Here is a 13,479-nt window from a genome sequence, read left to right as displayed (position 1 = left end):
TTGACTCCTTTTAACAGTTTTTATTATATTTATGGCTTGCATAATAAACACAGTTACTTCTTGTATCTTTACAATATCTTGGCACAACAAGTTAAGGATATGTGCACAGCAACCGAGAGGAACAACATGTGGATATTTGAGTTTTGTTAATTCGAATGCCTTTTGTATATTTCTAGCGTTATCGCCAATAAGTACAAGAAACTTATTTGCTCCATACACTTTCATTACTTTTTCAACTTCTTGGCTAAGGTATTCACTAGTGTGAGGATTACTTTCTGTATTCAAACTTTTAACGTATGCAGGTTGAGGTTTTGATATAAGAAAGTTTATTATTCCTTCATTTCTTAAATTAGACCAGCCATCGCACTGAAGGTGTAAGTAACTACAAGCATTTAGTTCCTCATTTAACTCAAAACGCATTTCTCTATATATTTTATCTAAGTATTTTGTCGCTAAAGCTTTACGTGAAGGTATTTTAAATTTTGGTTGCAATTTTTCGAAAAATTGTATCCATAAAGGATGTTGCACCATCGATAATGGCGTCCCTGTTACAAATATAGCTCTCGCTAATTCTGTTTTTATATGATCATCGGTGTCTTGAAACTCAGCATTTATTGTAGTGTTAGCAGACGACGAGGGGCTTATAAAAGAATCATTTGTCTCTATCTCTGACAGTCCAGACATTTTGGTTTTGGACGAGCTATCTTTTATAAGTTTCATAGAGTCTTTTAATGTTTCTGGAGATTTTGGACAAGTGATAAGATGTTGAAGCATTTTGGCAGCATTACTGAATTTGTAGACCTTATTACAAAGCTTGCAAGAAACAGACTTGTTTGGTAAAGTACGGTAGTGCTCCCATATGCGTAAATCTTTAGGTCTCCCCATTGAACCTAAAAAAATGAACGATGATTAGTTGGTCTGACGAAAATTCAACAATAGAGTGCCTATTTTTTTACAATGATTATTTCTTGTTATTTACAATAAATTTATTAAAAAAATAATAAAATAAATACAAAAAACCTTTGTAAAATTACATCTCCTCGGAGGATTAAACGCAGACGCTAGTTTATTATCGTATTGTTCTGTATTTTTCTCAGCAACTTCTTTAATTCGATTAGGTACTTACGCATATTATGTTAAAAATAAATATCTAGTACACATCTTAGGCTATCCACCATTATTATCCAATGACGACTCTCAGCTAACTATGCACTATCATCCAAAATAAACGTGTATGGAAAATTTTATCCCAGTCGGTTGAGGATTGAGGATAATTGCATCAACATACGAACATACCTACATACTTTTATTTACATAACGCAAGCTAAATAAAAGCTTGTAATAATACATCTAATTTTAAGTTAAAATTGTTAAGTGATCATGATATAATTGTATCATTCAAAAATCCACTTACCTTTAATTATTTCTTGTTAAGTATAAATATTATTTCAAATCTGCTCCCTTAATATGCACTTTTTTACTGCTTTTCCTACCTAACACGTTACCAGGAAGTCACGTTACCAGAGTCAGAGTAATAGTGAACACGTTTGACAGTGATTGTCGTCGCCTCATATTCAGCGTCGACGAATAGGGGAATCCCCAGTCATAATGTATTGCATGCGTGGCGGTCTTACTTCAAATCCATAAACAAAGAGATAATTACAGAACTCGATACTAGATGGCGCTGTTTTTGTTTGAAGAAAGTTTGCGGGCTAAAATACATAGAATTTCATCAATGACTTCCACAAAGAACAACATTTCTGTTTTTTCTAAGTCCGTATCTCTTCCGTATATTTCATAAGATATAAGCTTGGGCTACATTGTTATGCAACGTGATTTTGTCGCTGTCTTGCTAGCAGGGTTGACAGATATACGATTTAAATCGTACTCATACTATTATTTGTCTATTTTTTAATGTACGATCGTAAAGATTATGATCGTAATTCGCACAAAAACATACGACTTTTTGGTTACCTGGCAACATTTTTATTATGAAACGAACATGCTCACATCATCAGTCACATGCAACAATTTATTGGGGATTTCCCCTTCACATCTGGCAGTCCTGCTTGCTAGAATATAGGTAAGTCAGCCACAGTTACTGACGATCGATATTTAAAGGGTATTGTTTTTGTGCTAAATATTTCATAAAAACGTTATTTAATACTTTGTGGATTATTAATTTAGTTGATAATCACTGGAAGTAAAATGGATGCTAATTTGAGAGATCAAGATCTTCGTATAAAACAGTTAATAAAAGAAAATCTACGTAAGTACTCTTTTTATACCTAGGTAGGTAAGGTATAATAAACACAAAAGGTACTTAGATCGCGTGTGTTCGAAGCATTTATTCTAATAAATTTAATTTAAAATTGTAGAAAGAAAAAAATGTCTGCCAAGCCGTAGCCGAAGCCGATCTCCAAATATATTTGGCGATAGTGAGACCCAGTGTCCAGATGATTTACCCAGCGTCGTCGCAACAAAGAAAAAAACGAGGATAAAGTAAAAGAAAATTTACTGAAAGAAGAAACAAACTGTTCTAAATGCTTAATTTATGGAGAAGAGGATAAAAGAAATGAGTATTTCGGACTGTTAGTGGCTCAAGAATTTAAATATATACGGCCATGTGTGCGAACGAGGTGTTATGAAGAAATTTTAAAGTATCTACGGGAAGCAAAAGGCCAACATGTTGATCAACTGCAACATGAAAACACTGAAAATTAATTACTTTCATTTTATTATATATAGATTTTTAAAATTTCCTGAAATATTATTAGTTAACGTTTTATTTAATATTGTAGAATTGATCAATACAATTTATAAAAATAATTTATTGGTATTACTTACATATTTTCAAAAAAATACGTAAAAACCTATTTTTTTGGGTGATTATGGGAGTTTATGGGTGTTTATTGGGTTTTTACCAAAGCACCGGGTTTAAACCCGGTGCTTTGCCCATCTGTACTTGTAAGGGTTAGATCTTCTACACAGCATAATTAATTTTTTATAACTGTTGATAATGCATCATACTTTTCATCTAACCACCGTGTTACAGAAGTTCTGCTAGGAATGTTATAGTGCCGTTACTTTCAAAAGATTCTTGAAACCTTCATTTTCAACTAATGAAAAAGGTTGATTGTCTTTACAGATCATGAACATTATGGCATTATTAATTCTTTTAGTTTTGTCACCAGTAGAGGTATACGCATATATTTCTCCAAAACTACGTTCAATTGATCTCTGGCGTTTAAAAGGCAATTCTCTATCATAATCTATCTTTTGATCAGGTTGAGAATTGTTCGTACTTATCTCGCTACTATCCATTGGCGACGACGTAGAATCCATTGGAGATGTCGTAGAGGTTGAAGGCAACAGTTGATGTTCGTTGACGGTAGATTCCGATATCGTGATACTATCTTGTTTTGAAGTACTAGGAATTGGGTTGGACGAATCTGAATTAAAATCTTTTTTAACAGCAGCAGCACTATGGTTACTTTTGAAAACTTCCAAGTAGAGAGCCTTCTGAATATTTTTGATATGTGCCATCGCATTAGAGGTATTGCCAGCCGTTTTAACATTTTTTTGACATAACTTGCATCTGACAGATTTGTCATAATTTTTTTCGTAATATTTCCAAACAATATTTTTTTAGTGGGTGCCATATTGAAAGATTTCCTAATTTCTGAAAAAAAAAACTGCGTGAGAAAAATTCTAAGTCCTAAAAATTTATGAAATAAAAACAAATCCATCGAAATTAATTTCGCATCCCTAACTAAGACTCTTGAAAACCAAAAAATGGCCATTGAAAACAATTAGTACATTTTGGAGAATTTGATACAAATATCAATGAGTTTGAATATGACCGACATGTTTTTTTTTATTTTTAAACTGTACATTTTTTAGTTTATTGAATAAAAACTTTATTTACAATGTTCTTTTATTATTATAAAAAATAATTAATGTCGGCTAGATTCACACTCATAAATACTTGGGCATTTCATTATTTATTGTTTTATACAAATAGTAACAATTGATAGTACTTTCATTAAAAACACGTTATACTTACTGTATGAAACGTAAACAGAATAAACAAAACAGACAATGATTATCACAGCTTGCTTCTTTTATATAATAAAAACTGTTTTTATATATCGTTATTTATACACACTTAAGGGTATTTATATTTCGTAAACTATAATAAACAAAATAGATAACTTTTAAAGGTTATATTGCATTTGATTGCATTAAAAACGAAACCAACAAAACAAGTGAGCACAGCACAGATCACATATATGTCTAAAGCAAGTAAGTGACCATAGACACCACAGATTTTTTTTTATTGGAAGAAAAAAATACATGAGATTGCGTTTAGGTAGTACCAATGCTGCCAACACCACATATTATAAAAGTTTTACCACTAGTGCTGCCATCGAGGAGGGTATCTATCTCTCAGGTCTACGTTTCGTTATTGCAAAAGCTTTCTATAACCGGGGGATTTTCCTTTTATTATTACTCAAATTAACAATGTTGCAGAAAATAAATAGATATAAATAAAAAATGGAATGTGACCCGATATTTGGTGTATCGGATGAAATATATCGATATTGTTGAATATATCTATGGCGATTCCACAAATAAAGAAATTGAATGCAATGACAGGTGAACTGTCAAATAGCTAGCGAGCGAAGTGAATCGACAAAAAGCCACGTGTTCTAAAAAAAACCGACATTTTTCTATAATTAATATTGTGATTCGATTAGCATTTTATAAATAAACGTTTTAAATAATACAAAGTTTTGATTTAAAACATGGTGGCAGCGTAAATTTCAGCACAATGGATTCATCTCTAGCAAATATAGTTGAACAACAAACTGTGCTTTTGAGGTCTATGCAGGAACAAATCGCAAGACTCATACAAAATCCGCAACCGGGACCGGCGCAAAATATAAATGTACCATGGCCATCACCAATTAAAACAGATATAGATCCTGAAGATGCATTCAAAACGTTTTATTCGTCATGGAGAAACTATTGCCGCGCTACTCAAATGGAGGAATGGTCGGCCGACCAAGAACCAAGAAAAGTTAGTGTATTATTTAGTGCCATAGGTGAAGAAGCTTTAAAAAAATATGGTAATTTTGGAATTACAGACATAGACAAGCAAGCAAAAACGGCTGAAGAAATACTACATAGCATAAGCTCAAAAATGGTACCTAAAAAAAACATAATTTACAATAGATATATATTTTTAAGTAGAGAACAAATGCAATATGAAAATTTTGAAGTTTTCCATGCAGATCTATTAAAATTAGTTGAGGATTGTGACTATAAGATGTTTAAAGAGGAAATGTTAAGAGATAAAATAGTTTTAGGATTAAAATATATATCATTAAAAAAAGAATTGTTAAAGAGGGACAAGTTAACATTAAAAGAAACTATAAACTTATGCCCTGCAGCTGAAGCCACCGATAAACAAATGAAAGATCTGTCTGTGTCAACTACATCAGAAATTAAAAAAGTAGAAGAAAAAAAGATTAAAAAAGGGAAATGTAAATTTTGTGGAAATGTTCATATATATAAGAAGGAAATATGCCCAGCCTGGGGCAAACAATGTGAAAATTGTAAAGGCAAAAACCATTTGTATAAAGTGTGTAAAAAAAAGAAATCAATAAAGATGGTAAAGGATGTGACTGACAATCATATCGGTGATCTGACTGATTCTGATACAGATATTGAGTATATCATTAATAAAATTACAAATAATACACATAAAAGTGCAGCAAAATGTGTACTAAATTATCTAGTTAATAATAAATGGAGAACAACAGAATGCCTCCTGGATACAGCTGCTGATGAGTGTCTTATTGGTCTTCAAAATGCCCAACAAATGTTTGGCAAAGACTATGTTAAACAAAAGATACGACCATCTAAGAAACATCTGTTCAGTTTCGGTGGACACCATATTATTGTGCATGGGGAAATAGATATCACACTAAAAATACAATCTACAATAATTGTTCAAGAGTTTTCAGCCTTTAGTAAAAAATGGAACTTTATACAAGTAACATCTTCTCCCCATCACCCTCAAGGAAATGGTAAAGCTGAAGCAATAGTAAAAATAGCAAAAAAACTGCTATTGAAAGCTACAGAAAACGGAGACGATTTCTGGTCAAGCCTACATTGCTTAAGAAATACTCCTAACAAGATATACTCTAGTCCTGTACAAAGATTATTTTCACGTAGAACAAGAGGTTTTTTACCTATTATTAAAGATTTGCTAAAACCAAATGTAATCAAATATGTATCAGAAACTATTAAGAATAACAAGGAAATGATCAAATACTCTCATGACAAAAAAGCAAAAAAAAAAAACAACCACATTAGAAATAGGACAACCCGTCGTGGTTCAGATTCAACCATCTTCAAATAAATCTTGGACTCCAGGAGTAATTGCAGATGTTCTTTCAGATCGATCATATCTTGTTGATATAAATGGCACAACTTACAGAAGAGACTTGATACACATACGCCCATTTTTACCAAATTCAATAGATAAACCCCATAAGCAAGATATCACTGATATGACTACAAATTTTCAAGAAAATATTACTTTAGAAAACATGCAAAACATTGGCGAAAATATGGTTCCTTCATCTCCAGTTGCTGATCCTTCAGTAGATTACTTTAGTTCTCAAGGTCAATTGTCGTCTCCTAAACCAAAGACCAATTCTCCTATAAAGAAAACAACTACCCCTGCAGACAACAAGCCAAGCAGACCTAAAAGAGAAACAAGAAAACCAGCATATCTAAATGAATATGTTTGATAGTTTTTTTTTTTTAATCTGTTATCCTTATGTATAGGTTAAAGTTTAAATGCTTATTTTTAAGTTATAATAGGTTATCCTTTAAATGTTAATAATTTGGTCCAATATTAATATGTTCTAATTTCAATAAATCCTTCTATAGTAATAGTCATTGGTGCAACTAATAAAACTATTTTCTAAGATTGTAAAATTGTAATACTTCTATTCAGTTGCAATTATTTTGTTCAGTTTTGTTGCTGCATCATAATAGTTCTTTATTTTTGTAAAAAGATAACGTATTGAATATATCTGTGGCGATTCCACAAATAAAGAAATTGAATGCAATGACAGGTGAACTGTCAAATAGCTAGCGAGCGAAGTGAATCGACAAAAAGCCACGTGTTCTAAAAAAAACCGACATTTTTCTATAATTAATATTGTGATTCGATTAGCATTTTATAAATAAACGTTTTAAATAATACAAAGCTTTGATTTAAAACAGATATTACATTCGATACTAGATGATTCGGTAATATCGGATTAAAGCGATATATCGCGTGTATGTATCGATATTTTTTGAAATATCGATTTATATCGCCCACTACTAATCTAGAGTCGTAAAGATTGGGCAACCTTCCTAAAGATCGCCTTGATACTTCTCAAGTCATAACAAACAGTAAGTGGTTAGGTCAACCATCTCAAAGGCGACATTATACTCAAAACCTTTTAAGGTTCATAACATTAAAACAGTAGGCAACCCTTTGAAAGGTTACATTATACTCAAGATCTCTTAAAGTTCATTCACAAAGGGTAACCGTCTGAATGGTTATCATAATGAACCTCTTAAGGTTACTTGTGCAACATAGTTAACAAAGTAACCTCTTAAGGCACTTTTCCTTCTAGAATTACAATCCAATATCGACTTAGAAATGCGTAACCTCTTAAGGTTCACAGTTATAATTCAGTTTGTTCAATAAAACTAATGTCCACCTCTGAAGGTCTGCTTAATTCCTAACCTCTTTAATATTTGTCCTCTCAAGGGTTATTAACGAGCTTGCTAGGGTCCTGTAGTACCACTAATCAAGTGGCTTTTCAAATAGCATTACCTCTCAGGTTCATCGCTGTCCACTGAGCAGTGATGCTCTTTATAACTCGCCAGATAGGTCTTGCGAATAAAACTGAAACTTATTTTACTTACCATAAAATGTTATATTCTTAAGAAAATAAGTATTTTAGCATACAAATAAAATCACAGTCACAATTGACAACGGCACAATAATTCCAACAAAAGGGTCAGTTCTTAATCTGACTCCCTTAATCTCAACATTCTCAAACATTAATCATCTACTAGACATAAGTAATTTAAACAAAATATATGATATTATAGATATTTTAATCATAATTTCAGTCTGAATCTGAATTATAAGAGGAATGGTACAACTTTAATTTATCCCTGGTCATAACGTTCTGATAAACTCGGCCACTTTTAGACATGTTTTTGGTAAGATATCTATCATGTGGTAGGCTCTTAATAACATATAGCCCATCATAACGGGGCATTAATTTTCCACTTCTCAAGCCTTTTTTTATAATTTTTAGTTGAGCAAGGACAAGTTGTCCTACTTGTAAAGATGGTTCTATGCGTCGTTTTTTATCAAACGACCGCTTGGATAGTTCCGCAGCGACTTTTGACCGCGTGGCAGCTACCTCTCGTGTAGCGCAAATATCGGATATTCGCGTCGGTGTAATATATATATATGTAATATATAAAATTCACCAGCAATACGTGGTTGAAACCCACACAATAATTCAAGTGGACCTTTTAGTTGTATTATTTACATTAGAATTTATTCCTAATTGCACCTTAGGCAAGTATTGCTCCCAATTATTTTGATCATCATTTACGTATGCAACGAGTGCATCAAGTGTTGTTCTATTAAATGAGCACATGTCGATCACTGGCCCCACGCAATATAAACAAACGATACACAATAACAAACGTGTCGAAACTTGTCATCAAACAAAACTTCGCTCCTATTGGTCAATGAGCACGTGCCGATCACCGGCCTCACACAATTTAAATAAACGATACACAATAACAAACGTGTCGAAACTTGTCATCAAACAAAACATCGCTCCTATTGGTCAATGAGTACGTGCCGATCACCGGCCCCACGCAATTTCTTTCTTGTAGCAACTTGTGCAATTTCCGCATCCACATGCAACTCTGCATCGATTTTTGCGGATGCGTAAGTGGTTGCGGATGTTTAAATTGATGTGGCAGTTCCGCATTTGCGGATGCAGATGCGAATATTCGCGAAACCCCTAATATAATTTCTATTAAATAATTACAAGTCTTTCCATACTTCCAACCAAGGTATGCTCTTATCTACGAATACTTAAGACCCAATACTTAAGTCATTGATAATGAAAATAATAATGTACAGATAAAAATAATATAATATAACCCAGAAGAATATGCAGCAATCCAGTGTCTATGCTACTCCATCGTGTTCTTCAAAAGTGGCCATACTCAGTGATTTATTAAGTCATAAAAATGACAGAACAAGGCGACAAAGGACTTAAAGGCAATGTTAATAAATAATTATGGATGAAAGATGAAAATTATTTAGGATACAGAAGAAACAGAAAAGCAAAGACTAAAGAAAAAATTAACGTGAAACAAGACGTATTTAAGTCTGTAAAATCCATGAAACCATCTTGAATTTCTGCGTTTTATAAGAAATCGAAACTCAGATCATATGACAACATAAAAAAAGGATAGCGGCAATATTTGTTTGAAAATTTCTGGAAGAACATGAACTGGCAGAAGTGAAGATCATTTATAACTTCTCACGGTAAATAAAGTACAAAAAATCTCTTCTGAGATTTGAAAAATACTATAAGAGAATTACAATATCCCAATTGCGAGACATTTTGGTAGTACTCGTATGCTTAGAAGAATCCAGGAAACTTTTTATTAGAGAAATATGCGTAGTGATATTGAAACTTTTGTAAAGAAGTGCCCACAATCTCAGATGAATAAGGCCCTTAGGCAGATAAATCGAGCACCCATGCAAATCACCAGCACGTCGATCGAACCGTGTCAAAGGATATCACTCGACATTGTTCGGCTAGTTCCCGAAGCAGGACCAGCAAAACTAAAATACGTTTTAACTATATAAGATGAACTAACCAAATTCTCTTCCGCGTATCCAATTTGCAGCATTACAGCAGAGGAAACAAGCGAATGCTTGCTTCACTACTTATCCATCTTTCGTATTCCCAAAACAATCCTCACAGGTCAAGGGACCAATTTCAGTTCCGATCTGTTCAAGAAAACTTGTGATTTTCTCAAGATAAAGAATTTCTGGTCCTCTCCATACCACCCACAAACTCAAGGCGCTTTAGAGCGTAAGCATTCAATTCTTAAGGAATATCTCAGATCCTACGTTAACGAAAAACAAACGAACTGACCCCATTATGTCTATACAGCCATGCTCACTTACAATACATTCATCCATTGCACAACTCATCTTACACCTTACGAACTTATATTCGGAAACAAACCTTTTATATCAAATTCTATCTACGAGGAATCGCTAGGTGTAACATATACTGAATATGACCGTATGCTACAAAAAAAAAAATCATAAGAAAATCTAAAGAATCTTCTAAATAATATTATGATAGTCATATCCGTCTAATCAGATATAAAGTTGGAGAGTATGTACAGTAGGTGGCCAAATTATTATACTCATTTGAAAAAAAAAATAGTTTTTCGTGCTTGTTATGTGTTTTATCTATAATCATGTCTAGTTTAAACAATATTTATTGTCAATTATATTAGTTTATGGGTTAAATAATATAAATAAAAACTATAATGTGTAAAAAACGCTATATATTTAATAATATGTTTTTTTATTTAATACTTTGTGAAACCTCCTTTCTGGGCAATAACGTCTTGTAGACGGCGCGGCATACTAGAAATGCAATTGGATGCAATTTCTTGCAGTGATGGTGTACTGTGCCATGCTTTTATTATTTTTTCTATCAATTCTACTTTCGTAATTATGACCTTTTCCTTAGAAATTTCTTTTTTAAGAGCAGCCCAGACATTTTCTATCGGGTTTAAATCTGGCGAATTTCCAGGCCAGTCCAAAATAGTTATTTTGTTATCATTTAAAAATTTCATGACTTTTTTGGCCTTATGGCAAGATGCCGAGTCCTGCATGAATATACAGTCGCCGTCCGGATACCATTCGGCCATCTGGGGAAAAAGACGAGTTTCTAAAACTCGTAGGTATTGGTCTTGACGCATAGTTCCCTCAACTAAATATAGTAGACCATTTCCTTTTGAACTAATCACGCCCCATATCATGACGGACAAAGGATGTTTGATTCGTTCCACAACACAAATTTCATCATATTTTTCATTTGGCCTGCGGCGAACAAACTGGGAATTGTCCTGGAGAATTTGAATTGACGATTCATCGGAAAAGCAGAGCTGTAAGTTCAATAGATTCATGTTAGGATGGATCACTTATTTCATATCAAAATTGAAAAAAATACAATTAATATGACTTGATTACCTTCTCCCAGTCTTTCACAGTCCAGTGTTTATACATTTTAGCAAATGCCAATCGTTTAGCACGCATTGTCTGAGTCAACTTAGGCTTTTTCAAAGAGCGGCAACAATTGAAATTCAGCTCTTTAAGTCTTCGCCTTAACGTTCTGTCAGACAATGTTACGCCAGCGTCATCTAACAAAGCTTTAATAACTTTTCGGGGCTTTCTGCGATTCTCTATAGCAACACGCCTTATTTCCCTCTCTGTACGAGGCGTCGTAAGGCGTTTTCTTCCACATTTGCCAGCACGTTTTGGTGATAAAGATTTGTTTTCGTCTGTCATTCTCTTTATATTTCTAACTGTGGACTGTGAAACGCCTGCTAATTCAGCAATTTTTCGTTGTGAGTGATTTGTATGATACAAAAGCGTCTTTATTTCCGATCTTTTCTTGGGTGAAATGTCGGAACACTTTCCCATGGCTAAAATAATCGATATTTGATGTTAGAATGACAAAACAACATAAAAAACCAAGTAACAATACAAAAAAATGTTGATATCCACTATTTATAATTAATAATAATAGAAATATGACATATTACCTTGAATCAAAAAATTTTACAGCAAAAATAATTTTAAAACACCCTTTTCTAACTTTGTGTTACACGCGCCAAACGCCGGAAAGAAATGACCGACGTGATGTCCGAGTTTTATGGTGTTGCCATGTCAAAATTTTTAATGAATACAAATGTTATTATATCAGAAAATATAGAAGTAAGTCCGTAGTAACAGAAAATAACCGAAAGAAGAAAAATAAAGACCAGTGAATTACCGAAAATGTGGATTAGTTCGAATGAACATCAAAAAATCATGATGTGTATAATAATTTGGCCACCTACTTAAATGGACAATGTTGTTTTTAAACAACATACTAAACATCACAGATAAAATTGACCTTCTTTTAATTTTTTGTTAATTTTGACAACTAGTTCTGAACGAATTTTGTACTTTTTTTAATGATGGCACTATCCAATATTTTTATGCATTGAAAACAAGTTAATGTCAAATGTCACTTTGAAGAAAACTTTTCTAGTGGCGCGAAACTAAGTTTTGTAGCTGTGTTCGGACTTTGATAAAATATAATGTAGTATACTTAACATATTTTTATTTTCTTGATTATATCTTCAATTACATATTCATGTTGTAAAACATTGAAAATCACTTGATGCTACTGTCGAATTAGGCGAAATCTGGTATGTTGTAGGAAAACTACAATGCGCATTGCCTGCTAAATAAATGCATGTTTGGTGAAGGATTTTTATTTTGCTTTTCAGCATGCCGCGATTACTAGAAAGCGAAATTACAAAGTATTTAGAAACTCTTGAAGATTCAGAAGATAGCTTAGACGGGTCAGACTCCGAAATAGAGGATGAAGGTCACTATTATCAAACAGCTCGAGATGTTCTTCGAGACCTTGAAAATAGTGATGAAGGTCAGAATGCCCAGTCTGATGAAGTGGATGCTGATTCTCCTCTCGTAATCGACAACGATGAAAATATGCCAGACCCTCCTATTTTGGAAGCCGAAGAAGCAGCACCCCAAAGTAGATCACAAGGGATTTCTAAACGACCTCTGGTTTGGCGAAAACGGAATCTTGTTACTGCTGAAGACAGCCTTATTTTTAGGGGAGAAACTCAGATAACGGAAGCATTGATGTCTTGTAACACGCCGTATGATTTTTTTAAATTTTATTTTACATCAGATCTAAAAAAGCAAATTGTAGAACAAAGTAACTTATACGCAGCCCAGAAACAATTATAAATGAAAATATTCTAAATAAATTCCTAGGCATTCTGATTTACACCTCAGTTATAAAATTTCCAAACACCAGGGCTTACTGGAGTGAAAAATTTGGTTATGATCACATAAAAAATACTATGCCGTTAAAAAAATTTGAAAAATTAAAATCCACTCTCCATTTTGCCGACGATACGCTATGCTTGCCCAAAGATCATCCAGACTATGACAGGCTATTCAAAATAAGACCTCTTGAGGAAACGCTCAACTGCCAGTTTGGGAAGGTTCCCTTAGACCAAAGGCTTCCATAGACG

This window comes from Galleria mellonella, unplaced genomic scaffold (assembly GCF_026898425.1).
Source record: "Galleria mellonella isolate WM207_F2 unplaced genomic scaffold, CSIRO_AGI_GalMel_v1 utg1267, whole genome shotgun sequence".
Classification (NCBI taxonomy): Eukaryota; Metazoa; Arthropoda; class Insecta; order Lepidoptera; family Pyralidae; genus Galleria; species Galleria mellonella.
The sequence above is the reverse complement of the archived record's forward strand: the minus strand, read 5'-3'. Positions refer to the sequence as shown.